The following is a 26,357-nucleotide window of genomic DNA, read 5'->3' on the forward strand; positions in this document are numbered from 1 at the left end:
GACTAGCCTACGCGTACCACTGTTAGCAATATGTAAGCAGTTCTAGCGGAATCTGCTTACCCATTTAGGTGACATCAAGTGACATCTGCCCAGGTAGGCAGGAGCTCAGATCCCATTTCTCGCTGCAAATATCCAGGTCTCTCCAGACTTCGAGTTAGTGATATCTGCCCTGCTCTCTCGGTTTTGAGGAGGGTTCAAGAAAAGCAATGAATTTTCAACATGTCTAGACTTTTTGGGTTGTTTGCTTTGCAGGAATGGGAGCAATGCTTTTTTCAGCCCTCTCCGTCTCTGAGCCCAATTGCTGGTATATTTGATCAGTGACTTCCTTTGATGGCTCCCTATCTGTGTCCAGGGATTTGGTTCAGCAACAAATGATTCTGTGTTCCACGCTTCTCTCTTGCCAAAAGTTTTGTTGGAATTTCAGCCTGCCTCCCTCAAATAGCTAACCCCATGTGAAGGCAGAGCTTTGCAGGAAGCTGCCTGCTGTGACGATCATATATACCGCTGGGGCAGACAAGTAATGCATTACCAGATTTCTCTGAGCATCTGAAATCAGCTTTTAAAATGTCAGACATCCCTGTGATGCCCTGTTGCTCCCATGTACCACATAATAATTTTCCTCTGAGGGAGGTGGAGGACCCAGAATTGGGGCTATTCTTTATCCACAGAAGTCAACTGTGCAAATAGGGTGGTTTTAAGCTCTGTGGAGGGCTATGGGACATGACTCTTGTTTTTAAACTTTGGGGCAAGAAGAGGCAATAGTCCAGACCTCTGGTTACATACGTTCAAATGCTTATGGACATAATATTCAGTTGCTCAGAGGATCCCTAAAATTGTCAAGCTCACAATTAGGACGACCCTTAATCCTATAAATGCAGCCCCAGCCAGAGGTTCTTTACTCACCAGAAGTAAATAGGTTGTCCCTTATTTGCTTATGATATAGTCCCTGACTTCCCAGTTACTGACCCTATTTAAAAGCAATGACTTATTTGGCTTTTAGCATCCTTCACTAGACATAGCTCTGCCCCTTAATTCTGTCTCTTTCCTCCAAGACAAGAACTAACACCTGCACTTCTCCAGTGATGATCTCCATACAACCAGTGTCATTATTGCTATAATCTCTCTTTTGCTTCTTCCTGCAGTTCCTTGCTGCATGATCCCAGGGTAGCTGGCTGTCATAAGGTAGTCATTTATCGTCTTTCCATCATTCATGGGTGGTTGGCACTACTGAATCCCCAGCCACCCTTTTTCCTGTGCCTCTATCTAAAATGCCAGCTAGAGAGTGACATTTTCTGGAGGCCCAGTAAGTACCGAGGGCAGAGTCCCAAGGCTTGGTGACACAGAAATGAAATACTGTAGTGGAGGGATAGGAAAGCTGATCTCTAGAGACCAGGGCCCCCAGGTCAACACTCTATTCCATACAAAAAGAGCCGGAACAGGAAGAGAATTAGATGGTCTGAGGCATGGGATTGGAATCACACCAATATGGGTTCCAGTCCAGGCTCCACAGGTATACCTACATGGTGACCTTGAGCAAAAGACTCAACACTTCTGAGTCTTATCTTCATAGGCTTATGTGAGGATTACATGATACGTTTTATACAGAACATTTGACACATCGTCTGGTCCATCAAACACACTCAACAAATCCAAACATCTCTTATAACTGATACTGTAAGTGGGCCTTGATCACAGTGGAACAGGAAAGAGCCCTGTTCCTAACACAGGGAAGGAAGCCACAGTTGGACAAATAAGAGAAACACCATTAGACTCCTACCTAGTTGAGGGTTTAATAGAGGCCCTGGCTTCTCTTACCTGTAGCCAAGGTGAGGCATTTCAAGAACCTGGTATTGTCCATTTCTGGTCTACTTCCCTCTGTGCCTAGAAGGGAGAAGAGATGCTATCATTTCTCAAAATTTCCTATGGACAAGCCACGATACTAGGCACTTTTTACTTTCCTCCTTCTTGGTTTACCAACTGCTTTTCGTTCCATATGTCCCAACTTCCACAAGCATTAGTGAAGAACTAGGAGCCCTGGTGTCACACTTTCCCAAATACTCAGTCATGCCAGCTGTCAACACCGCCCTCCAAGCATGTACTAATGCAAGAGTCTCATAATGTGGATGTAGACATTCCCCCTCCAAGGGTTCCTGTAAGTCAGGACATTCTGGCTCAGGGCATTGCTATTGCAGTCACATACCAGCATGATAAATAATCTGAACAAGTTTTCTCAGGTGCAATATTTATGGCTCAGTTTGAAGCAAAGAACAGTCAGAGGCAATGGATAAAAACTAATTTACTATAATGTCACCCTGGATATATAGCAAATAGCTGTAAACAAGTATGTACAATATAATTAAAAATATGATAACATTATAAAATAGGATGATGGCTAGTTAGAGAAGAAGATCTATCAAGTAGGAATATGTGTATATCACTTGAAATATTGCCTCAATTACTTGAAGTCATCATCTCAGGCTGCTCATCTCAAAAAAAACAATCCTTACAAATGCAGACTTCCCATGACAAGGGCTGTTTATTTCTATACTTGGTTTCCTTTCCATTCCATCTGTCCACAGGAATTTCAGTTCAGCATTTGCTGAGCAAAGAGCCACAAGAGAACGATGATACTCGAATTCTTAAGCTCTGTTGTGTCTCATTCTTGACTCCTCCAAGAGAGCTGAGCTACGAAAAGCATATTTAAATCCCCCAGACTAAAATGCCTTGGAATAACTATGCACACGAGGAAGTGGGGGAAAAAAGCAAGTGGGATGGTTCATAACAAATTCAGTTAACTTAGTTGTGCCATTTTGACAGGTGAATCAATTCTCTGGGTGCAAAGTAGCTCCATCAGCAGGTAGGGCAAAAAACCATTGGCCTCCTCAGGGTCCTGCCACAGAGAACAGGTGTGTCCCTTCCCTCTGTGTTGTGTGGTTTCCAGCTCCATTATCCTTCTCAGTGAGGCCATGTCACCCCTTATGAAACTGATGCTAAGTTATTAAAGGTAAACTCAGCATTCATCTCTGGTTCTGAACCATCCTCCTCTAGTTATTCCTCGTGCTTGACTTCTGGTTCCTTCCAGCTACAAAACTTCCTCTTTACCCCCTTCCATTCTGGCCTCAACACTCAGCACTCAGCTCACTTCTCCTTGCTCTTATCAGGCATCTTCTCAGCTCACTTTCTGTTGTTCCTTATCTGAAGCAGCTTGAGGAACCACTCCTACCTGGTTAACTCAACATCTAGAACTTTCTATCATTCATTGCTTCATATGCAACTTCCCAAAAGGTTTGCCTTGGGAAATAATTGATATGGAAACAGGCACCATGGATAAAAAGGACAGTAGCTAATACTCAGTGCATAATACATGCCAGGCATGATACAGAACATTTTACATGTCTGAACTCATGCAATCTTCATAACAACCTTCTAAGGTTTACTACTCCACTTTTTAAATGAGGGAACTGAGTCACGGAGAGGTGAGGCAACTTGCCCAAAGTCATGTAGCTACTAAGAGGCTATACTGCTTCTCAGCATATATGTACTCAGTGCCCTAAAGAAGAGAAAAACAAAGGAATGGAAAATATATTTAAAGGAATAGTTCAAGAAAACCTTTGAAAAATCAAAGAGTTGAATTTACATAAACACTGTATCTCCGAAAATCCTGGCAGAAAACCAATATTACTAAGTCAATAAAGTTACCAGCCTTCAAAGATAAAGAAGTTAAAAGCAAAGACAAGCAAAAAAATAGCACATTTCCCTTATAAAGAGAAAAAAAAAAACTGGCTTCCTTTCCCTCTATACCAAAGTTCATCACTTAAAAACAAAAAATAAACAAACAAAATAAAGACACTTGAGCAATGTCAACAGAATGTAATTTATGGATTTCATACCCAGCCAAACTGTCACTCAAGTATTAAAAACACAAACATCTTTGTCTTCCAAGAGCTTATGTAATGTATTCCCCATGAGCCTTTCTTGAATAAGCTAGCAAAGAATAAACTTAAGCCAAGAAGTGAATAATGAGGAAATGTTGGCCAAAATACTGGAATTAAGCACTGAATCCAATTTGCTATAGGACTAAGTATAAAACAGCTGAAAATGTTATAAACAATGACAACTTAGAAATTTTTATCATAATTGAAAAAGGAGAAATAAGTGTAAAAGTAATCTTGGTACCCTGGTTTCTTCATCTGTTATGATTGGGAGACAAAAAACATTATTGAAAACTAACTGAATAAGAACCACTTTGTTTAAAACAAATTAATAACAAAGTCAGGGAAAAAAAATTCCATGCCTGTTCTTTGAGGTTAAGCTAATGCGGGTTTTTCCAGTACTTTCCTTTTAGGATAAAGGTAGACGTATTTAGATGAAGTCCAAGTGAATGAGGTTATATCTGCATGTGATGAAAGAAAAATATGGAAAATCTACCATGTTGTCTATTCCAAGGGAGTTCTGGGACTGCTTCTTATTGGTTCTGCTCAAAGCCAGAGGGAAGAAATAGAAATCCCCTCACATTTAAATCACCTACCATCTAGGTGAGGCATAGGAGAAAGATGCAGATCTTCAGTGAGGGATAAAAAAGAGATTAAAGATGCCAAAGATAGAGATGTAGCAAAATAATGGAGATTCACGTTTTGAAAAATTAAAATGAAATATGAACTGTTGCAGTAGGTCTACCCACAGTTTAAGTACCAATTCAGATTTTAATAACTTTGCACCCTTGCTCAAAATTTTCTCCCAGTGCAGAGAGCTGCCTAATCACTTTCCAGCGACATCCTACCTATATTTCATGGTCCCTCACAGTCCTCTGCTTGACTGTAAGTGAGACCTGCACTGTCTCAGTAAGCTTCCAGCCATGCTTCTGTCTCTATCCTGTCCAAACTCAAGGGTCCATTGCTTTGAACACTGTCTTGATGGTACGTTCTAATCCCTTGACCCCATATTCCTGTGTTCCAGCAGCTCTGCAAATTGTTTTGGAGAAAGAGGCACAGATGTTTATGATCCCTGATGGGGAATGAAGGAGGCAGCTGAACAGACATTGAGAAAGATGTGGAATGACATTCACAGCTCAGCTGACGTTAAAAGCAATGCATTTGGGGGGTACCTGGGTGGCTCAGGTGGTTGTGTATCTGACTCTTGATTTCTGCTCAGATCTTGATCTCTGGGTTGTGAGTTCAAGTCCCATGTTGGGATCCATTACGGGCATGGAGCCTACATTAAAAAAAAAAAAAACAAAAACAAAAACAAAAAGAAAGAAAGCAATACATTTTTAGACATTCATGGATGAGGTCAAGTGTGACAGAAGTCCACACTGGAATCTCTCAGGCTTTGGTGTCCTACCCATCCAGCTTTGAATTCTGCCTCTGTCACTTACCAGCTGCAGTGGACAATTGAGAAAGTCATTTCTTCTCCCTTCTAATTTGCTCCTCTCTAAAATGGGGGTCATAATAAATAGGCTACAGTCTTCTCATTTTGAAATACATAGTCTCCTGTGACCTTGAGTCTCTCTCCAGCTACAGCCCAATATCACTCCTTCTTTCTCCAAGGTCCAGTTTTTGAACTAGCGTTTCACACTTTCTGCTTTCATCTCCTTATCTCTCATTTACTCCACAAACAGCTACAATGTAAAGTCACTAATAGTCTGTTCAAATGCCACCTTTGCAGTGAGACCTTCTCTAAACCCCTCAATTTACAATACCGACCTACTCTAATAGGAAATAGTGACCTGCTTCACTCCTGGGCATTCTCATGCCCCTCTCCTGATTTATCTGTCTCCATAGCACTCCTGCCAAAACATGCAATGTGCTTATCTCTTCTGACTCCCTCTGCATCCTCCAATAAGAATGTGAGCTCTATGAGAGCTGGGACTTTTGTTGATTTGCTCTATGCCAACCTCATGTCAATAAATATTTGTCAAGTGAATAAATGAGCACATGCTTTTCAGTCCTTAACTTACTGACCATCTGAGACATCCATCCAATGCTGGTGTTTGCTTTCTTTATTTACTTTTTACTCTCTTGTCCGTTAGCTTCTGTGATTCTCATCATCACTTTGATGGTACCTTGCCCCCCTGCTAGCTACCCCTTCTTTCACTCACACATTAGGGATCCAGAGGCTTGCAAACTTCCATATTTGATCTCTTTCTCTTCTCTTTCCTTCCTTAAGTTTGCTGATATGTGAGAGACTATTTCGGGAGCATGTATGCATTAACTCATAAAACACTCACACCAGCCTGAGAAGTAGGAATTTACCATCAATATCTCATTTTATAAATGAGAAAACTGAGGCAGAGGGAGGTCAGTACCTTGCCCAAGGCCAAGAAGTTAGTGTCAAAGTGAGATTCAGTTCTGGTCAATGTGGTTTCAGGGACCTGGGCAGCTCTTAACCATTTGGTAATGCTGACCCTCCACGTATATTCTGACTTTCCATTCCCTCATACCCATCCAGTCCTACAACAATCAAGGTCAAATCCCTCTTTGCACCATCCCAAGATCTGACCCTTTCTTGCTGATTAACACATACCCTGATCAGAACCTCTGACCCTTCACTACCTTCAGTCTTGAGCCCAGAAAGTCCTTCTATACACAGACGCCAAAGCACAGGTGTGATCTCCCTGTTCCAGTGGTCCTAGTTTATCAGACTTCTCAGTTCAGCTCTCAAGGCCTCTGTCACCTGAATCCAGTCTACTGCAATCTCTTTGCCCTCCTTCCTTCCTAAAGGGCTGCCTCACCCATCAACTCTGAGCAGATAAGGCTCTCCCCTTGTATCTGAACATATTGGGATTGAAGTCACCCTCTTTACTTCCAGATTCCTAGACACTAGCAGGTATCTGCTAGTACATCTACCCAGTAGATGTTTGTTCAGTCAGTTAATGTTCTTCTCTAAAACAACTGTTCTAGTTCTCGTTCCTTCTACTTCACGATGATTCCGATGCATCATTCACAACTTGATGACCCTCACCAGGAAGCCTTCCCAGCTCCCACCCTCCCAGCCTAAGGTAGATACCCCATCGTGTGTTCCCATGCCCCTAAGAATAATTTTATTACAGAGCCCATCATCTGGGTGGTGTTTGCTAGCTTACTTCCCAGATCAGTTAGAGTGAATATTGTGCTGTGTAAGATTGGGAAGTTGAAGAGAGCCTTCCAATGACACAATGAAGAGTTTCCTAGTGATATTACAAAAAACGTTCCCAAGAAGTTATAGTTTGGGGGCAGGGCTATCCTCACAAGGACAATTTGGAGAAATGCCTTTCATTTATTAGTGTCAGGAATTAGCTCCAATGTTGCAGTAGATCTTGTTAATGAAGCCAGTGAGTGCTGAAGCTGATCTGGTTCTCCCTTCCCCGGGGCTGCCTACAAAGCTAGAGCCCACTGTAGTACGTACACACACACACACACACACACACACACACACACACGGCCCCACAGCTTGATTTGATTGTAATCGCCATCATTTGCTCAAGTTTGTTCAACACGCTCTTTGATATTAAAAATAATGGCAAACATTTCCTGAATGTTTAATAACTTCGGTTTGGGTATTACTGAACATGACCCACTGAGTTAGTGTTTCAACCATCCCAAGATACAGGGACAACGGGCTGATCATGAATGTTCATCACTGGACACATCTGGTTCTCTCAACCTGGGCCTTTGCTTTGCCATCCCTTCTCAGGGCACATAATTGAGGAACCTTCTAGCTGACACAGTGTGGTGCAAGGGGTCCCCAACATGACCCCCAGGCTCTGTGATTTGCTAGAAGCCCTCAGCAAATAGCCATACTCATGACTATGATTTATTATGATGAAAGGACACATTCAAAACAAAAGGCCCATGTGGTCAAGTACAAGAAAATCAAGAGCAAGCTTTCGAGCATCCTCACCCAGCAGAGTCCCATGGGATGTGCTTTATCCCTCAACGATGAGTCACGATGATACATGAAAAGCGTTGTCTACTGGAAAGCTCTTTGGAGACTCAGTGCCACAAGTTTTTATTGGGCAGTGATGGTGCAGACACCCCGTATGTCCCACACATGCCAAAATCCCAGACTCCCAGACAGAAAGCAGACATTCAGCATAATCCACATTGTTTGTATGCACAGCATAGACATGCTGACCCACTCTTTTCTGTTCAAGTGATAGAAACTCCTAAAATCCAAGTTTCCAGATGACAGTCAAGGGTCCACCTAAGAAGGCCTTTTAAAGTTGAGTGGGTAGACCTGTCCTGAGAACCCTTTTCTGCATACCATATAAACGCGGAAGGTCCAGGAGTTCAGCAAAATGGAAGGGGGAGGGTTGGGTGGGAGGGGGAATGATGGGGGTTGCAGGAGTAGAGGATGACAGGGGATAAGCCTCTGTCAACAATTCAAGGTATTATCCTGCCACGGACTTGTTACTCCCAGTTCGTAGATGAGCAAACAGGAGCTGGGAGAAGTTAAGGAGCTGCCCATGAAGCCGTAAACCTTATGTTTAAATCGGGCCTGTGTGAATCCAAAGTCTACATTCCTCGGCATCTCCCTTCCTGCTTCCCTTTCAGGTCCACCATCTTGTTTTTACCCATTTCAGCCTGCCATGATTATCTTGTTCCTTAGTCATTCTTTTACTTTTCAAATTTTATCATCCTTTTTATTTTATTTTTTTTTTAACTTGAATACAGGTGACACAATGTTACTTTTGTTTCCAGCATATGACACAGTGGTCCAACAAGTCAACACGTTGTGCTCACAGGAATGGCTACCATCTGTCACCGAACAGTGCTGTGACCACACCATGCACAATATTCCCTGTGCTCTGCCTTACATCCCCCAGACTTAGTCCTTCCATAACTGGAAGCCCGTCTAATCATTCTCTCGAATCACCTCCACTCTTTTCCGTAAACAGTGGTGGAAAATACACAAAATTACGTGACTGTTCTTTTGAGTCCTCTCCTTCCCTCCCCGGCCGCACTGAGCTCCCTGAACTTGGAACTTGTCGTGTCGCTCAGGCTCATGACCTAAATAAATGCATGCCTTTGTAAAAAAGAAGGATTCAAGGTCAGAAACATGGAGCATGTGAAGCCTCTGATACCACGGGGGAACAAACCTGGAAGTCTCCCAGGCCTGGGGACAGCTGGGGACAGCAGGGGACACCACCTTCTTTTGTCCCTTCAACCTCAGTCCATCCTCTTGTGCAGGGGGTCAGCAAGACTGTCAGTGAGTCCTGTTTATTGATTGGAGAGATCTGTGTTCCTTCCATGAGAAAGCCATTCCCAAGCTGCCTATAGGAGCAGCTAGCTGCCTTGGGATAGGAGCTCAGCAGAAGAGAATCTGCTGAAGAAGCAGGAATTATTTAAAAACTCCTATAAGCAGTGATCGGCCCATGCTCGTTGTGGGGCTTGTCCTGCCAGCCACTGCCCTCTGGCCTCTGATGTTCATACTCCACACTTCTCAGGGGCCATCACCAACCTAGTGTCCCCTATTCACACTCAAGTAAGACGCAGTCTGAGCAAAGAGCCGCCAGGAGCAAGGGTTTACTTTCACGTACTGAAGGCAGTCACACACAATGACAAGGTACTTGAGGAATATGTAATCAGTAGATTTAAAGGAAACATCAGTAATGTATGTAGCATGCACCCAGGAGAGGGAGCAAATTGTTGGCTGGAGAATTTTGTTTTTAATTAAACAGGTAATGTATGCCTGCGTTTAGTCCTATAAATGAAAATGTATTCACCACAGAGGCATGAATCCTATTAGGCCCTCCTGTACATAAACTGTATGGGTGATTACCACTGATTACTGTACTATTAGAGGCCCGTGCCTGGAGTGGCTTGATTGTAGCATGTCTGGCTCCTGAAAGGGCTCCCATGTGCTTTGCCTGAATGGTGGTGAATCAGTGGGGTTTCAGATTGCCTGGCAGTTCAATTGTGGCTTTGAGTATTTGCCGGCGGGGGCTGCAAATTCACACTGTCGAATGCCATGTGGCCTTTATGCAGGGCCAAGAAAGGGAAGGGAGATCCACGGGGGTGAAGGTGGGATCATAGAGTGCAGAGCCTGTGTATAGACCCGCCCTGACCCATGCCTGTCCATACCTCTGAAGGATGCTTTCTCAGTATGCTCAGAGACTTGGGCCACTTTTATGTTGTAGGATGCATTAAAATCCCACCTGCAGCATGAGATGCTGTCTCTGGACGCTTGGAACCCATTTTGGAAGTCGCGTATGGAGGTCGCCAGGTGGAGTCAGTCCAGTTCACCGGGGCTGTCCCCGCCCACCACGTCTCTCCTTCCTGACCTGCACATGGGCTCTATCAGCTGCCTCTGAACCTATCACATGCTCCCAAGTCGTTCACTCTGTCTTTGCTCCTTCTCCACGGACTGGGCTCTCTAGCCCTTCCCATCTATTAGAAATACTCAGATGGGGCATCCTGGTGGCTCAGTCAGTTGACCATCCAACTCTTGGTTTTGGCTCAGGTCATGATCTCAGGGTCATGAGATGGAGCCTGGTATTGGGCTCTGCCCTCAGCACAGTATCCGCTTATGATTCTACTTCTTCCTCTCCCACGTTCTCTCTCCCTTTCTCTCTCTCTTGAATAAATAAATAAATAAATAAAATCTTAAAAAACAATACCATACTACACAAAAGGCCATGGATATATGAAATATCCAGAATAGCTAAATGCTATAACAGAACGTCTCTTCAACAAGAGACATTCATTGCTCATGGTCCCGGAGGCTGGGAAGTCGCACATCAAGGCACCTGCAGAGTCAATGAATGGTGGAAACCCACTTCCTTCCTCCCTTGTAGATGGCTGCCTTCCAGCTGTGTTCTCACATGGCTGAGAGAGCAGAGAGCTCTAATCTCTCTTAGGACTCTCTAATCTTTATAAGGACCTTAACCCATCATGGAGCCCTACTCATGACCTCATTTAAACTTAAATACATCCCAAAGGTCTCACCTCCTAATACCATCCCACTGGGGGTTAGGGTGTCACCATGTGAGTTTTGAAGGGACACAATAAAACAGTCCATAATGCACAGAGGTGGAAAGCAAGGTTGTTGCCAGGGGCTGGGAATAGGGGAAAACGGAGTGGGACTCCTTCATGGGTAGAGGGTTTCTTTCCTTCTGGGGCAACAAAAATGCCCTGGAACTAGTCACAGGCAAAGGTTGTACAACATTGTGAGTGTACTTAATGCCCCTGAATTGTATACTTTAAAATGGTTAAAAGAGGAAATTTTGTTATGTGATTTTCCCACCACCAAAACAAAAACTCTTGTCCTAATATGGGATCCATTTACCTGATAAAAACACTTAGGATATAGCTGTGCAAACAGAAGCCAAAGGAATGGCCAGTAGAGGAAATTTCATAGACCATAAAAGGCACTGGATGAGATAGTCCAGACTATCTCTTGCCTTTGACCTCCAATTACACCACTGTTCCCGGACCACTGTGGAGGGCTCATTATTTGGTTTACACATAAACTGTGTGAGAATGCCCTTTCTCTCACTCTCTTGGGTTTGGGGGTTGGTAGGAAGGACATTTTTATGGAAAATTGTTGCTGGTTAATTCAACATACTGAAATTCTTAGCAGAGCCTGTCCTTACCATCTGAAGGACTAAATCAAGGGTCTCTCTCCAGCCAGCCAGGCAGACCTTCCAGAAACACCTACCCTCTTCTCTCTCTCCCCATGGTCTCTTTCCTACACAACCACCCCACCCCTGCCTACACTTCCTTTCCAAACCTGTCAGAGCATAATTCTCAAATCGTTAAAAACATAATTTTCATACAAATAGATAATGAATACTTGTCAGAGTTTTATTTAACTCTCTACTGAGGAAACCAGCAGAATGACAGAAGTGATTTTCTGGAATAGGAGAAACTAGGATTTTTATAACCCATGGAGTGGGGGGAAGACCACCAAGTTAGATGCAAAACTACATAATATCGTGTAGGACCATAAAACCTTTGGGGTTATGTCTTCCAAGCAGAACAAAAGAAAACCATCACCTCACCAGTATCCCACAAATTTTTCTTTAACTCCATTGGACAATGAAATGTTTGGGTCTGAATCACTTGTTGGTCAAACCCAGTTACAGTCCCAAAACAGTTAGATGAGCCTCTTGAGGACACATGAGAAAATACTCTAACATGGTGTTAATAGGTCATGCTACCATCTGTTTTGTCTTATTTCCAAATTTTGCATTTTCTTTAAGCAAGGCTTTATTGGAAGTGATTGTGTATGTGTGCGTGTGTGCGTGCATGTGTGTGTGTTAAAATGGCCCAGCTACAGTCCCCACTCAATCAAACACTCATCTAGGTGTTGTTAATCAGTTGACTTTACATAAGGGAGATTATTTTGCATAATTTGGGAATGCCTGATTCAGTCCATCAGAAAACCTTAAAAACAGGTCTGGGGCTTCCCTGGGAGGGGAAAAATTCCTCCAATGAATGGCAGCTTCAGGCTACACAGGATCCTCCCTTCCTAGAGGCATGCCTGATAGCTTTTGGAATTAGCCAGCCCCCACAATCACACAAGTCTTGTCATAAATACATTAATATACTTCCATATATATCTGCCCTACTGGTTATGTTTCTCTGGTTGAATCCTGACTTATACCTTCTTTTTGTGTGTGTTGTAAATCATTGTCCTTCTGAGAGCAAACTCCCATCTTCACGAAGTAGAACCCAGTATTTTCAAGAAATAGGTATTCATTTTTTTATTAAATTGATTTATTTTCAGAAAAACAGTATTCATTATTTTTTCACCACACCCAAGCTCCTGTGCCCTCTATAATACCCACCACCTGGTACCCCAACCTCCCACCCCCCCACCACTTCAAACTCCTCAGATTGTTTTTCAGAGTCCACAGTCTCTCATGGTTCACCTCCCCTTCCAATTTCCCCAAACTCCCTTCTCCTCTCTAACACCCCTTGTCCTCCATGATATTTGTTATGCTCCACAAATAAGTGAAATCATATGATAATTGACTCTCTCTGCTTGACTTATTTCACTCAGAATAATCTCTTCCAGTCCCATCCATGTTGCTACAAAAGTTGGGTATTCATCCTTTCTGATGGAGGTATAATACTCCATAGTGTATATGGACCACATCTTCCTTATCCATTCGTCCATTGAAGGGCATCTTGGTTCTTTCCATAGTTTGGTGACCGTGGCCATTGCTGCTATAAACATTGGGGTACAGATGGCCCTTCTTTTCACGACATCTGTATCTTTGGGGTAAATACCCAGGAGTGCAATTGCAGGGTCATAGGGAAGTTCTATTTTTAATTTCTTGAGGAATCTCCACACTGTTCTCCAAAGAGGCTGCACCAACTTGCATTCCCACCACAGGATCTATAATGAACTCCTCAAACTCAACACACACGAAACAGGCAAACATATCAAAAAATGGGCAGAAGATATGAACAGACACTTCTCCAATGAAGACATACAAATGGCTATCAGACACATGAAAAAATGTTCATCATCACTAGCCATCAGGGAGATTCAAATTAAAACCACATTGAGATATCACCTTACACCAGTTAGAATGGCCAAAATTAACAAGACAGGAAACAACATGTGTTGGAGGGGATGTGGAGAAAGGGGAACCCTCTTCCACTATTGGTGGGAATGCAAGTTGGTGCAACCTCTTTGGAGAACAGTGTGGAGATTCCTCAAGAAATTAAAAATAGAGCTTCCCTATGACCCTGCAATTGCACTCCTGGGTATTTACCCCAAAGATACAGATGTCGTGAAAAGAAGGGCCATCTGTACCCCAATGTTTATAGCAGCAATGGCCACGGTCACCAAACTGTGGAAAGAACCAAGATGCCTTTCAACAGACGAATGGATAAGGAAGATGTGGTCCATATACACTATGGAGTATGATGCCTCCATCAGAAAGGATGAATACCCAACTTTTGTAGCAACATGGATGGGACTGGAAGAGATTATGCGGAGTGAAATAAGTCAAGCAGAGAAAGTCAATTATCATATGGTTTCACTTATTTGTGGAGCATAACAAATATCATGGAGGACATGGGGAGTTAGAGAGGAGAAGGGAGTTGGGGGAAATTGGAAGGGGAGGTGAATCATGAGAGAGTATGGACTCTGAAAAACAATCTGAGGGGTTTGAAGTGGCGGTGGGGTGAGAAGTCGGGGTACCAGGTGGTGGGTATTATAGAGGGCACGGATTGCATGGAGCACTGTGTGTGTGTGAGCATGGTGTGGTGAAAAAATAACGAATACTGTTATGCTGAAAATAAATTTAAAAAAATAAAAAAAGAAAAAGAAAATCACAAAGAATAGAAAATACACTACCAATACTGTACAGTATTTGTTGAAAAAAAACCTATGTGTAAGTGGGTCCCCACAGTTCAAGTCCATGTTGCTTAAGGACCAATTGGGGGTTCCTGGATAGCTCATTCGGTTAGGTGTCCAACCCTTGGTTTTGGCTCAGATCACAATCTCAGGGTTGTGAGATCAAGCCCCACATTGGGTTCCATGCTCGGGAAGGAGTCTGCTCCGCCCCCCTGCCCCTTGCTCTCTCTATCTCTCTCAAATAAGTAAATAAAATCTTAAAAAAAATTATCAACTGTAACTTATGCTGAACACCAGCCTTCCTTTAGGGAGTCCAGAATTTTGGCATATGTTAGGAAAAAAGTACCTATGGGACCAGCCCCCAATAAAAACCATGGGCACTGAGTATCTAATGAGCTTTCCTGGTAGACACAATTTCACCCACATTGTTACAATTCAATGTTGGAGGAATTAAGCACGCCATGTTCAATCCCAGTGGGAGAGCTTGGGAGACTGTGCCTGGTTTCAGAGTTGGTCCTCTGTGCCTTTTTACTTTGCTGATTTTACTTGGTATCCTTTGCTGATTTTACTTGGTAAAATCATAGCTGTGGATGTAACTATTAAATCATAGCTGTGGATGTAACTATTTTAAAAATCAGCCCTAACCTATATCCAATAAGTCTCCTTGATGGCTCCCTCAGAACTAGAGCTCTGAATTTCTCTGACATCACTACCCTGTAGGAGAAGAGAGCATCTTCCTTAATAATGACAACACCCGCAGGTACTGAATATTAACTCTTGCCAGGCTGTACCCTTAGTGCTTTAGAAGGATCATCTCCCTGCCCCTACTTCTGCCCAGACTTTTAACAGACCCTGCCTGCAACTAACACCATGAGATCAATACCCTCCCTTGGTTTGTCTATTGCTATTGATACTCAGGAAATTCATCCATTTTCTTGTTGGCATTGCCAGTGAAATGACCATCCAGTTCCCTGGTATCATGGTATGTACTTGGCCTTCCTCAGCTTGAAGTGGGTCAAGTTTGTCTTTGGTCTCTTCAGCTACACTAGCAGGACCCTGTCCCCTCTTCTAGGTATTAGTCTTCCCAAGAATCTAAAAACTTCATGACGATCCCACTACGATTTCATTTCAACCAGAAGACTGCATTTACGTGAGCGTGAACCTCAACTCCAGAGGTTTACATCTGAAACCACCTCTCACTGAGGGTGTTGAGACTTGGTTTTAATCTTTAGGAAGTACAGATAGAAGATGAGAGGTTTAGGGGAGGTATTGATTTGAAGGTAGGAGAGAAGGAATCTTCCAGTGCCTTTGAAATGCCCCTCCATACAGCAAAGCCCGTCTGCAAATGCTGACATCCAGGAAAAGCACAGGAGTCCTACCGGCTGAGTTGTGAACACATTTGTAAAAAGGGAGCGTCACCATGCCCTGTGCAGAGGGTGTTAGGTACAGCCGAGCGCTGTTTTATGTTAAACCTTTTACCCCTAGAGCTCTCCTAATGCCATAGTCCCGGTCCATGACATATCAGCCCAGCCTGAGCCCAGCTGACTTGAAAAAAGAAACAGATCCACAGAAGCAAGAGTCTACCTGTCTCTTTCCTCTACTCTAAAGGGCTCTGGGGAGAAGACCATGGATATATTCAGGGTCTTGGCAATGACCAAAAGAAGATCCCAAGTGCCACACCCCCATACCTGGCAGAGGTCATCTATAGACCAAGCAGAAGGTCAAACAGGCCCTATCATTGAAACTTACCCCTACAGACACCATCCACAAGAGCAACGCTCTGTGCTCACCAGAGCCCCACGTCCTGGCTTGGAGAGCTCAGTACGGGGTCCAAGAGGAACAAGCCCTTGCCAGCAGATCTTCCTGGAAAGCCTTTCATCCTGGGGCTGGAAGGGCTCCCGGCAGCACAACTGGAACAGCCCAGCACACTTTCTAACAAAGGCTGCTTCAGAAGAGAGGCGGCCAGGTGGGTCTGTCCAAGCCGCTCAGCCCAGGTGGGACAGGCACCCGGCATGCCGAGTCGCCCCAATTAACCACTCACTGCCGCCTTCCACATACCAAAGCTGTAATTTCCCAAGACGATCCAAGGTGACATGGGCTCCTCTTCTAAAGGCATTAATTAGGAACATCTCATTCCCTGTGGCAGGGGTGGAGCAGATCTTTCCAGCTGGAGTGTGTATTTATTTAGAGCTCTTACCACATAATATTTACAAGATACTTAACATGCATTAATTACACTCTAATGAACTCCACGGCTATAATATCAACGTTCTGTCAGGACTGCAAAATGCCCCCCACACCCCGCACTTTTTTATCACCTTGCGGGGAGAAAAAGAAAAATTAAAATTAATTGCATGCCCATTAAATGCTTATTTTTAATAGAAAACTTGCAAATGATGTGAAAATGCAAAACAGGGTACACAGTAAATCAAAAGCAGATAACACACACTTCTAGACACACTCTACTGTTTTTATGAGCATGTTTTACAATCCATTCATTATGCTGTCTGTCCTTTTGAAAGCTTGTTATTATATCGCTCATACAAAGAAACATGTGAATGGCTGTTCAACAAGCCATGAAAATCAGGACAAAACCCAGCATTTCTGCTGCTCTTTGAATCCGCCTCTCTCAAATCTCTGCCTGGAGAATTCTTGCAGGAGGCTCCTCCCTTGAACACCCACTCAAAGCCCTGGATAAGGGAGCAGAGGAGGGAAGCTTAACATGGTAGCTCATGATTCAAGATGGTGGTTCTCCATAGAATGGCCATTGACCATCCTGTTTCTTCAGGGCAGGGCATTTTCTACAGTGGCAAGATGAGGTAAGAAGATCAGGGTTGTACAGAATGATCTCCTCACAGAATCCCAGGCCACCCCTTCCCCCTTCCTCCCCAGACATAAATTATATTCATATTACACAGGGCAAATCACTCTCCATGCTGTCTTCCCGTCCTGGGAATGCCTTAACACCAAGCAGAGCATAACTGATTTAGTTTTCAAGAGGAGTATCTTCCTGATTTAATGTGAAATCTTGCCTCTCTCTAAATTCCAGGCATTTGTTCTAATGTTGACATCCGGGCCAACGGATGGTCATCAATGACATCACTCCCCCTTGTACTTGACCACCATTCAAGTGTTCGGTAATAGGCATCTAATGCCTGAGAGAGTTCAACTTGCTGGTGGTATAAAGAATGTCTTTACCTTGTTGGAGGTCGGGCACCAAGCGGGAAAGTTTATGGTGAGTTTACCCATAGATAGGTCCAGACACCCTAGGTTCCAGACCAGGCTGTTCCCACAGTTGTTCATGGTGGTCCTGCTTTGCTAAGAGACACCCCTGACCCACCCATAATATGAGGGGATCCTTCTCTCTTTCAGATAAAAAGGCTCTTCAGGTTCTTGGTTTGCCTCTCGGTGGTAGTCACTTGTCTGGAGTCAATCCCAGTGCATTTGTGTGCTTCCTAATTATAGTTTCCGGTTTTATGATAAATGCAGGGTGCTTCTTTTATAGAGCTTACAACTCGTGACAAGCATGCAATAAAAGTATGAAATGAACATCTTATTCCAAGAGGAGGATTACAGACAAGAGGACTAGTTGACATGCATACATGCTGGAAATGATCCAGACAAGAAGAAAATTGAATACATTTCCTAGGTAATGCCCAAACATTGCTTATTTTATGCGACTGAAAAATGTGAAAATTATATATTGAATTGTCTCTTATTCACACAAAGAAGTACCATGGCATAGTATTGACATCCCTTTGGGTTGTATTTCTTGGAGCATGAAATTGAGAGCATTCCCATAACAAACATATATTGACATCCACTTTGTGCCAGATACGCTAGATGCTGGGGACAGGACAGCTGTAGACACTGCCCTAGAGGTAACCATGAAGGATACAGATATACAACAGTAATTATAGTGGGTTGTAGGCTATCATCAAGCCTCTTCTGATTTGCCAAGAAACCACGAGGGGAGAATAACCAACTCAGTCTGGCACAGTGGAGGAAGCCTTCACAGCTGGGTATTAAAGGGCAAATAAGAGGCAACTGGGTGGCTCAGTTGGTTAAGCGTCTGCCTTCAGTTCAGGTCATGATCTCTGGGTTCTGAGATCAAGTCTCACATCTGGCTCCCTGCTCTGCAGTGATTCTGCTTCTCCCTCTCCCTCTGCTCTTGCCCCCTGCCCTGCTCGTGATTTCTCTCTCTCTCTCTCTCTCTCAAATAAATAAATAAAATATTTTCTTTAAATAAAGGGCAAATAAGATTGATGGGAAAGATGAGGGGAGGAAACATATTCCACGTGGAAAAGGCAACTAGCCAAGGACAAGAGAATAAAAAGAATGTGGCAAATTCAGCAACAGTGCTAGTTCATAATTGAAATTTCAGGGCATGTGAGCCCAAAGAGAAAGAGGAAGCTTGATCAAGTAGCTTGGGTTTATATCATGCAATGCCTTGGATGCCTTGCTATAACGTTTGGAGTTTATTATGAAGGAGATATGGAACAATTTTAATTTCTTGAGCTGGAAAAATTAAAATTCGGTTTTTGTGGCAAGAATAGAAGGTATGTGGAATTATAGAAGACTCAGTAGCAGGGTGGTTCAGGAAGCTGGGAGGTTCAGTAGTCTCTGGAGGTACTGATAAGGACCTGTGGCCATGGAAATAGAGAAGAAGAGAGAGAGTCAAGAGACAGTCATGTTGTAGAGTTATGTGTGTGGAGAACTGGTGGAGGGGGCAGAAGGAGGGAGAAAGGAGCATCCAGAAGGATGCCTGGGGTTCTTGCTAGGACCATTTGGTGAATGAAACCACCATGAATGAAGACACATTGTGGGTTCATTGTGGGTCCAGCATTTTAAATAACTGGATACATTGAATTTGGGGGCCCTATGGGACATGTTTTTGAAGAATTTAGAAAAGGCAGCTCTAAAATTCATGAGAGAGGTTACTAGGAGGTGATAATTAAAAGCATGAATGTACAAGATGACCCAGAGAGACAGACAATTTAAGCCATGAAAATACCTATAGTTAGGGGATGTATGGAAGAGAAAGAACCCCAAAACAAGACTGAGAAGGCGACCTTCCAGGCGTAGTAGAAAGAACCAGAAGATTTTGGTGTTACAGGGAAGGTACTGGTGTTCAGTAAGGACAGCCTAGTGCCTGCACTCCTGCCAAGCTTCACACATGACCGCTTCCCAAAGGTCACCCCTGGTAGCAACTCAGATCTCCAGATTTCCCTTTGCTGAAGTCCAGCTGCACTTGAAGTCCTAAGAGATGCCAGGATGAGCCTGGCATCTCTTAGTCCTGTGACTCCTCCAAACTTGGCCCTTCTGCCAAAACCTCAGGAAAGGAGCCTTCAGACTCATCCACAATTCTTTTCCTCCCAAGGTGCACTGATCTTCTTAATTCCCACCAAGGGACTCACCTGGTGGCCACATTACCATAAGCCCGTGTTTCTCAAAGCACAGGCATAGAACCAGGAGCTTCTACATCTCTGGTTGGAAATACAAATTCTTAGGTCCCATCCCAGACCTACTGAGTCAGAAACTCAGGGCGGGGGAGGTGTGGAGAGCAGCAGTCTATGTTTAGCAAGCCCTCCATGTGACTTTGATGCCTACTCAAGTTTGAGAGCCACAAATAAGCTGATGGCTGTATCCTCCTACACATTGCAGAGACCCTGAAAAATGTGCCAAGAGTCCTGCCTTTGATAATGTGTACATGGAATTTGTGATGAAAAGGTTCTCGTGTTTTCTTCTTCAATCACATCACGTTTCAATCATAGACCATATCCGGGGTCTATTCTACACCATGAACACTAAAGAGCCTTCAGGTCCCTATTATTAGTTAAATGCAGGAAAGTTGACAGAAGGTAGGGTGATGCGCTGTTCAGTTATCTACCACTGTTAAAGGACAGTAACTAAATGCCAAATTGTGTCATGGGAATCTTTTTCTTCACCTTTTGACACAATGATGGTTATACTAGGCTTTAATGTTTATTTCACACTAAGCTATACAACACATCTTTCTTTGAAATAATTGGACAAACAATGTATTTTTAATTCATTTAGTAATATGCAACCCCATTTGGCAAGGGACTTAAAACAGCATAAAAATGCATACATTAAAATCACAAACTAGAATACAATATTCAGATCAGAACCCAGTCTTCACACAGAAAAGGGTCCTGGAAATTTCCTCCTATGCTGCATATTAACCTTTTAACTGTTAGTTAAAAGGCAGGGCGAGTGGTAGGTGATCCAGGGGAGGGAACTTAGCAAAGAAAGGCACTTAGCAAGGGCAGCAACTATCAATCATACTGGCTGATTATCATCTTACCCGAAAGAAGCATTAAGATTATCATAATTCCCTGACATTAAGACTGTCATCATTCTTCAAGAATGACATTACACATGTTCTGCCATTTGTATGCACCTGATCGGCCCCACAGGGCCATTTCCTTTCTGTCCTCCAACCAGAAGACCCCATGCCTAACCACAACCAGCTTGACCAGACAACCTTACAATGGCCATCCAGTTTTCACTCTGTCCTTGGATCCAATATGGCTTGTTTTATCCTACCTCTACATGCATTTTTATTTTTTATTTTTATAATTTTTTGAGAGGGAGGGAGCTTGAGAGAGAGGTGTGGGGGACAGAGAGAGAATCTTAAGCAGCCTCCATACCCAGTGTGGAGACCGATGTGGGGTTTGATCTCATGACCCTGGGATCATGACCTGAGCTGAAATCAAGAATTAGATGCTTAACCAACAGCACCACCCAGGCACCGCCACCTATGCATGTTTAGATTCCAGCTTTTCCCTTCTCACAAGTCAACCTCCAAGTCCTTATCCTGTCACAGGATCTGCAACAATATTTTCTGGGAAATGGAAGCATGGCATGGCAGAAAGGCACTGGAGTAGAAACTGAGTTTCTGCGTTGAGGTCTTTGCTCTACTGCACTAACAGATTTTTTTTTTTTTTTTAAATTTTGAGAGAGTTTTTTCGTTTCCCTAAGACTTTGTTTCTTCATTTCAGAAATGCACATATATAACAAGCTTTATTATTCTCAGCCTTTACTGATGTGGATTAAATAAGAACAGAGAAGCAGAAAATGACCTCCCTGTCTAGAAATAACCAAAATGTCTACTTATAGTCTTTGGAAGTTTCTGGAAGATCCTGGTGGGGGGCTGCATTCTGAGTAAGCAGGAGTTGATTGATGATTTAGTCCAGGGGCCATGAGAAACTCAAGGGTCTAAATGGCTGTTTCCTTGAAATTATTCCGTTCCAGTGAACTCAGAGGAAATGATGCAGTAGAAGTCTCTCCTAGAAACCCTTGAAGCAAAAGTGCTGATTCCCACGAGCCTCCAATGTGCCCCTGATAAATCTGCTGACACTACCTAAACCCTAGCCTCTCGCAAGGTTAACAGGAGCCCCATCCACAGGAAGGAAGGTATGAAAGTGTCTCCTGACCTAAATTCTGGGAGCTCACCCAGGTCCCTTCTTCTGTCAGTCTTTGAAAATAGACCTAGTCTGATGTCACACATCCTGATTTCAACCTCCCCAAAAGTGACAGCTGAAGTTCTGGTACTTAGAATGTGAGGTTAAGGCTTCTAGAGAGTTCTAGGTGATGCCAGACAGTCAAAGGTATTTTAAAGCCTCCAGAAAAGGAGAGGGGTGTCATTTAGGGGAGCACATAAGGACAACAGCCAACATTCCTTCAGAACTGGACACAGTGGCATTACTAAACACGTGGCAGCTCATTTAAATCTACCGTCGAAGCCACCACCAGCTTACCACTGCAGAAACGGGGGCTTCGGTAGAGCCTCAAAATGTGCATCTTCTGAGAGATTCTGGAGGAAAACAACATAGTGCTAGGATATTGAGATAGGGACTTTTTCTCCTACAAAATGGGTCTTAGAAAAGTAGTCCTGAGAATGAGTTATGAGAAGAGTGCCATGCCTCGGTGGTGGGCTCTACTCCTCCTCCATGATGTGCCGCACATACCTGTCCCATGAGGTAGGACAGGGGTTTCCAGAAGGAATGGGAGAAGAGACGTGGGTTCTGATCGCAGGAGGAGGCAAGGTTTGACTAAGCCTGAATGAGAGGCTTCCCAGCTGCGTTCTATTGCTGTGGAATGACCCATGCCAAAATACAGTGTAAAATAGCCATTTTGTGGTGCTCACGGACTTGTGGGCCTGAAGCACAGCAAGGTGCAGTGGGAATGGTCTGTGTCTCCTCTGAGATGTCTAGGGCCTCGGCTGGGAAGACACGGGTGCCTCGGTGGGTGACATTTGGTGCATCATGATTGGTTGGTTGGGACCTAGTAACCAGGACTGGCTAATGAACTGTGAGTAGAGGTAGCAGATGTCATTTCCAGGGCAAGAATTTAACTGCTCATGGAAGACCTCCTTCCGGAACTTTCCTTTCCTTCGACCACGGAGATTGGCAGTATTTAAGATGGTGACTTCCCCGTCAGCCTGAGTCCCCTGTTGACTACGGTGAGAGAGCCCCGCGCCAAACCTGGTAGATATGTAGCATGAAAAATAAATAAAAGTCTGGGTGTGTGTGCGCGTGTGTGTTTAAATTCTAGTTCCAGTATAGTTACTGTATAGTGTTATATTAGTTCCAGGTGTACAGTGTAGTGATTCAACCCTTCCATACATCACCCAGTGCTCATTAAACATATGTGGTTTTAAGTCACTGAGCATCGGGACTATATCATTGGACCGACCATATCATCTCTGATCTTCAGTTGGCTTGACTGTAAAATGGGATACCAATGACTACCTAAAGGGACTGCCGGGGTCATTGGAAATAGTCTATGTGTGTAAACTCTCTGGCTTGGCATTTAACCTAAAGCAGAGCATAACGTTGCCTGTTCCCACTGTCACATATAAGGAGAATGCCCAGCACGGAGCGGGGCGGGGACTAGGTTAGCTCACCCCTGCTCATGCGGACTGCCCCAAGCCTCTCCCCATCAGAAACTCCTTCATTGGCTACAGGCATCTCTCTGGCACCTGTAGGATGACAGCCAGTGGCCCCTTATTGTAGAGATGTCAAAGGAAAAGGAAAGGAGAGGACAGGACAGGGAAGGGGAGGGGAGGGGAGCGGGGAGGGGAGGGGAGGGAAAAGAGAAGGGGGGAGGGGGAGGAGAAGAGAGAAGCAGAGTCGTTCTGGCTGTTTATGAATGGAATGGTAACCAGGACTGAGAATGAAGAATCAGTAAGACCTAACCCAGTGCTGGGAATACGGAGGGCAGACGGAACACCCCCTTCTCTACTTCACCCTAGTGTTGGGTCACAAAAATCATTTTATGGCATGGGAGTTTCCCAAATTAGGTTTCTTTTGTAACCAAGTAACAACCAGGTAGGAAAATCACGTTTGAAACACCGAGCTGCATTTCCCCCTACATGAGGAATTTTGAACGCTTCCCCTACTGGGAACCGAGGAAGTGCCTCTTATTCAAATGGATGCCAGTCTATGATTGTCCAATTATTCACTGCATTCTGTCTTTGATGGCCCAGATGTTCTCAATTTCTTGTAATAAATTCTTTCATCTGAAAAGTCGTTCTACTCAGAAATGCAAAATCCTCTCCAGTCCGCCTGCCTTTTTTTTTTTTTTTTTTGATGAGCTGGTATAATTGGCCTTCAATTTGCTTATTGTTTTGCAATAGAAAGCCCAAGTTTAATTTCATTTCTGTAAACCTGTAGACAAGAGCCGACCATTCCACCATTTAAGTCATTCTACTCATTACAATCTGCTTTGGCTCTGCTCAACACCCCCCACTCATTTTCCAACATCAGGATAAAATTGAGGGAAGACTTTTTTTCTTCTCTTTATTTTTCTGCTTTAAAAAAAAAAAAAAAGGAAGGATTTTTTTTCCTAGTGCAAAATATTTAAATTTGATTCAATAATCATATTTACTGAACAACTTTTCCATACTCTCCTATTCTCACAGTGAGACCTTGGAACAACATAGACTTGGAAGTTGACCTTTGAACAATACAGACTTGAACTATGTGGGGCCACTTATGCAGGGATTGTGTCCAATAAATACAGCACCGTACTGTAAATGTATTTTCCCTATGATTTTCTTAAAAACATCATTTTTCTCTAGCTTACTTTATTGTAAGACTAGAGTATGTAGGATATATACAGTATATAATATATATAAAGTATATACCATATGACATTATATAACATGCTAATCACCTGTCTGTCATTGGTAAGGCTCTGGTCAACAGTGGGCTATTAGCACTTAAGTTTGGGGGCAGTTAAAAGTTAGACATGGAGTTTTGACTGCACAGGGGTCAGCATTCCTAACCCCCTCATTGCTCAAGGGTTAACAGTGTATACTTATCAGCATATGTAATGATGTTTTCATGGATTAACATCTTTAATTGTCAATCTAACCACATCGAACAATATTTATCGAGCTCCCCCCATGACCCCGTAAACCATGTAAGGCTGTGTGGGAGATAGAGACATGTACAAGATACATTTCTGGCCCATTATCATCCATCTGTGGAGACTGGACGTATTCACAATAAACTTTAACAAATGACCAATAATTAAATCCACTCATTCAAACAGTATTGATTAATTCAACAAACATTGATTAAACACTTTACTATGGTTAAACACTAGATTAATTCTTCCCTGTGTTTACACTTCATATTTTGTGGCATTAATAAAGTCCCCTTTATTGTTTTTCTAAATGGTTTTTTATCCAATTCTATGCCCTACATGAAGGAAAGTTCCCTGTATGGGGTTGAGGACACGGGACTGTCTGGTATGTCTCAGACATACATTCTAGACCATGGCATAGACAGACATTGTCTCATAGTTGCAGAGCTGGTCCTCAAGTCAAACAGCCTGGGTTCAAATCTGTGGCTATGTACTTGCTGTGTGACCTTAGTCAAGGTACTTATCACCCTCTGCCTCAATTTCCCTAAATGGCAATGGTTAATTTTATGTATCAGCTTGTCTGGGTGCCAGAGTGCCACACAGTACATTATTCTGGGCGTGTCAGTCAGGATGTTTCTGGAAAAAAAATTAACATTTGATATGGTAGAGTGAGTAAAGCTAATTGTCCTCCCCAGTTTGGGTGGGCCTCGTCTAATTAGTTGAAGGCCTCCCTGCGTAGAACAAAAGGCTGAGTCTGGGAGAATTCACTCCCCTTCTGTCTCACTGTCTTTCAAGCTGAGACATCAGTCTCCTGCCTCCAGACTCAGACTCAGATGGAATGTATATAATCAGCTGTCTTGAGTCTCTGGCTTGCCAACCATAGATCTTGGGTTTATTTTTTGTTTTTTGGGTCTTTTTTTTTTAAATGTTCCTTATAATGTATAAGGCTTTGTTTCCCTGGAGAATGCTAACTATTAGTTTCATTGCTCTGAAGAAACCCACCTAATACACGTTCTATAAATTTGGGATAATAGGACAAAATCCTTAAGTGTACAATATAGTAAGGGTACGCCAAACAATGAGTTGCACTCGTTAATGCCTCTGTAAATATCCACGGCTATGAGTCTCCAAGCTCTGGTGCATAAAGTTTATGGCCGTTTATATCTAAAGGTTGTCTCTCTCCTACCAGGGCCCTCATCTTGGGCCGTCCCCTCCAAAACCAAAATTGCTGCTTCTCTGTAGCCCTGAGAAGATGTATTCTTTTTCCCTGCTTTGCTATCTTATTTGCAATCGTATCAGATCCACTCCCCGGAAAATGATTCTGTTGGGTCACATCCAGATTCAAACAGAGGAAACTAGAAATAATCAGAAATTACTTAGACCAGTGAGATGTCAGGGAAGTCTGCGCAGGCCATTCTTCCAAGATCATTCTCGGTAATTCCGTAGATGAAAGAGGGTTATGACGGTTTTGTGAACCTTTCTTTTTCTTTTCCGTCTCCTTCTTCTTCCAGATGAGAAGGGCCCTCAACAGACCTTTGTCGGAGAATAAATTTCCGAGGCTACCAATTTGGATCTCAAAAGCCCAGATTCAAAGGAACCCTCAGTTCAGGACAGGCAGTGCTATCTAAAATAAATGTCTCAATAGCTATCAGTTAAGGTACACACAG

Source organism: Mustela nigripes, chromosome 11, assembly GCF_022355385.1.
Source record: "Mustela nigripes isolate SB6536 chromosome 11, MUSNIG.SB6536, whole genome shotgun sequence".
NCBI classification, from domain to species: Eukaryota; Metazoa; Chordata; class Mammalia; order Carnivora; family Mustelidae; genus Mustela; species Mustela nigripes.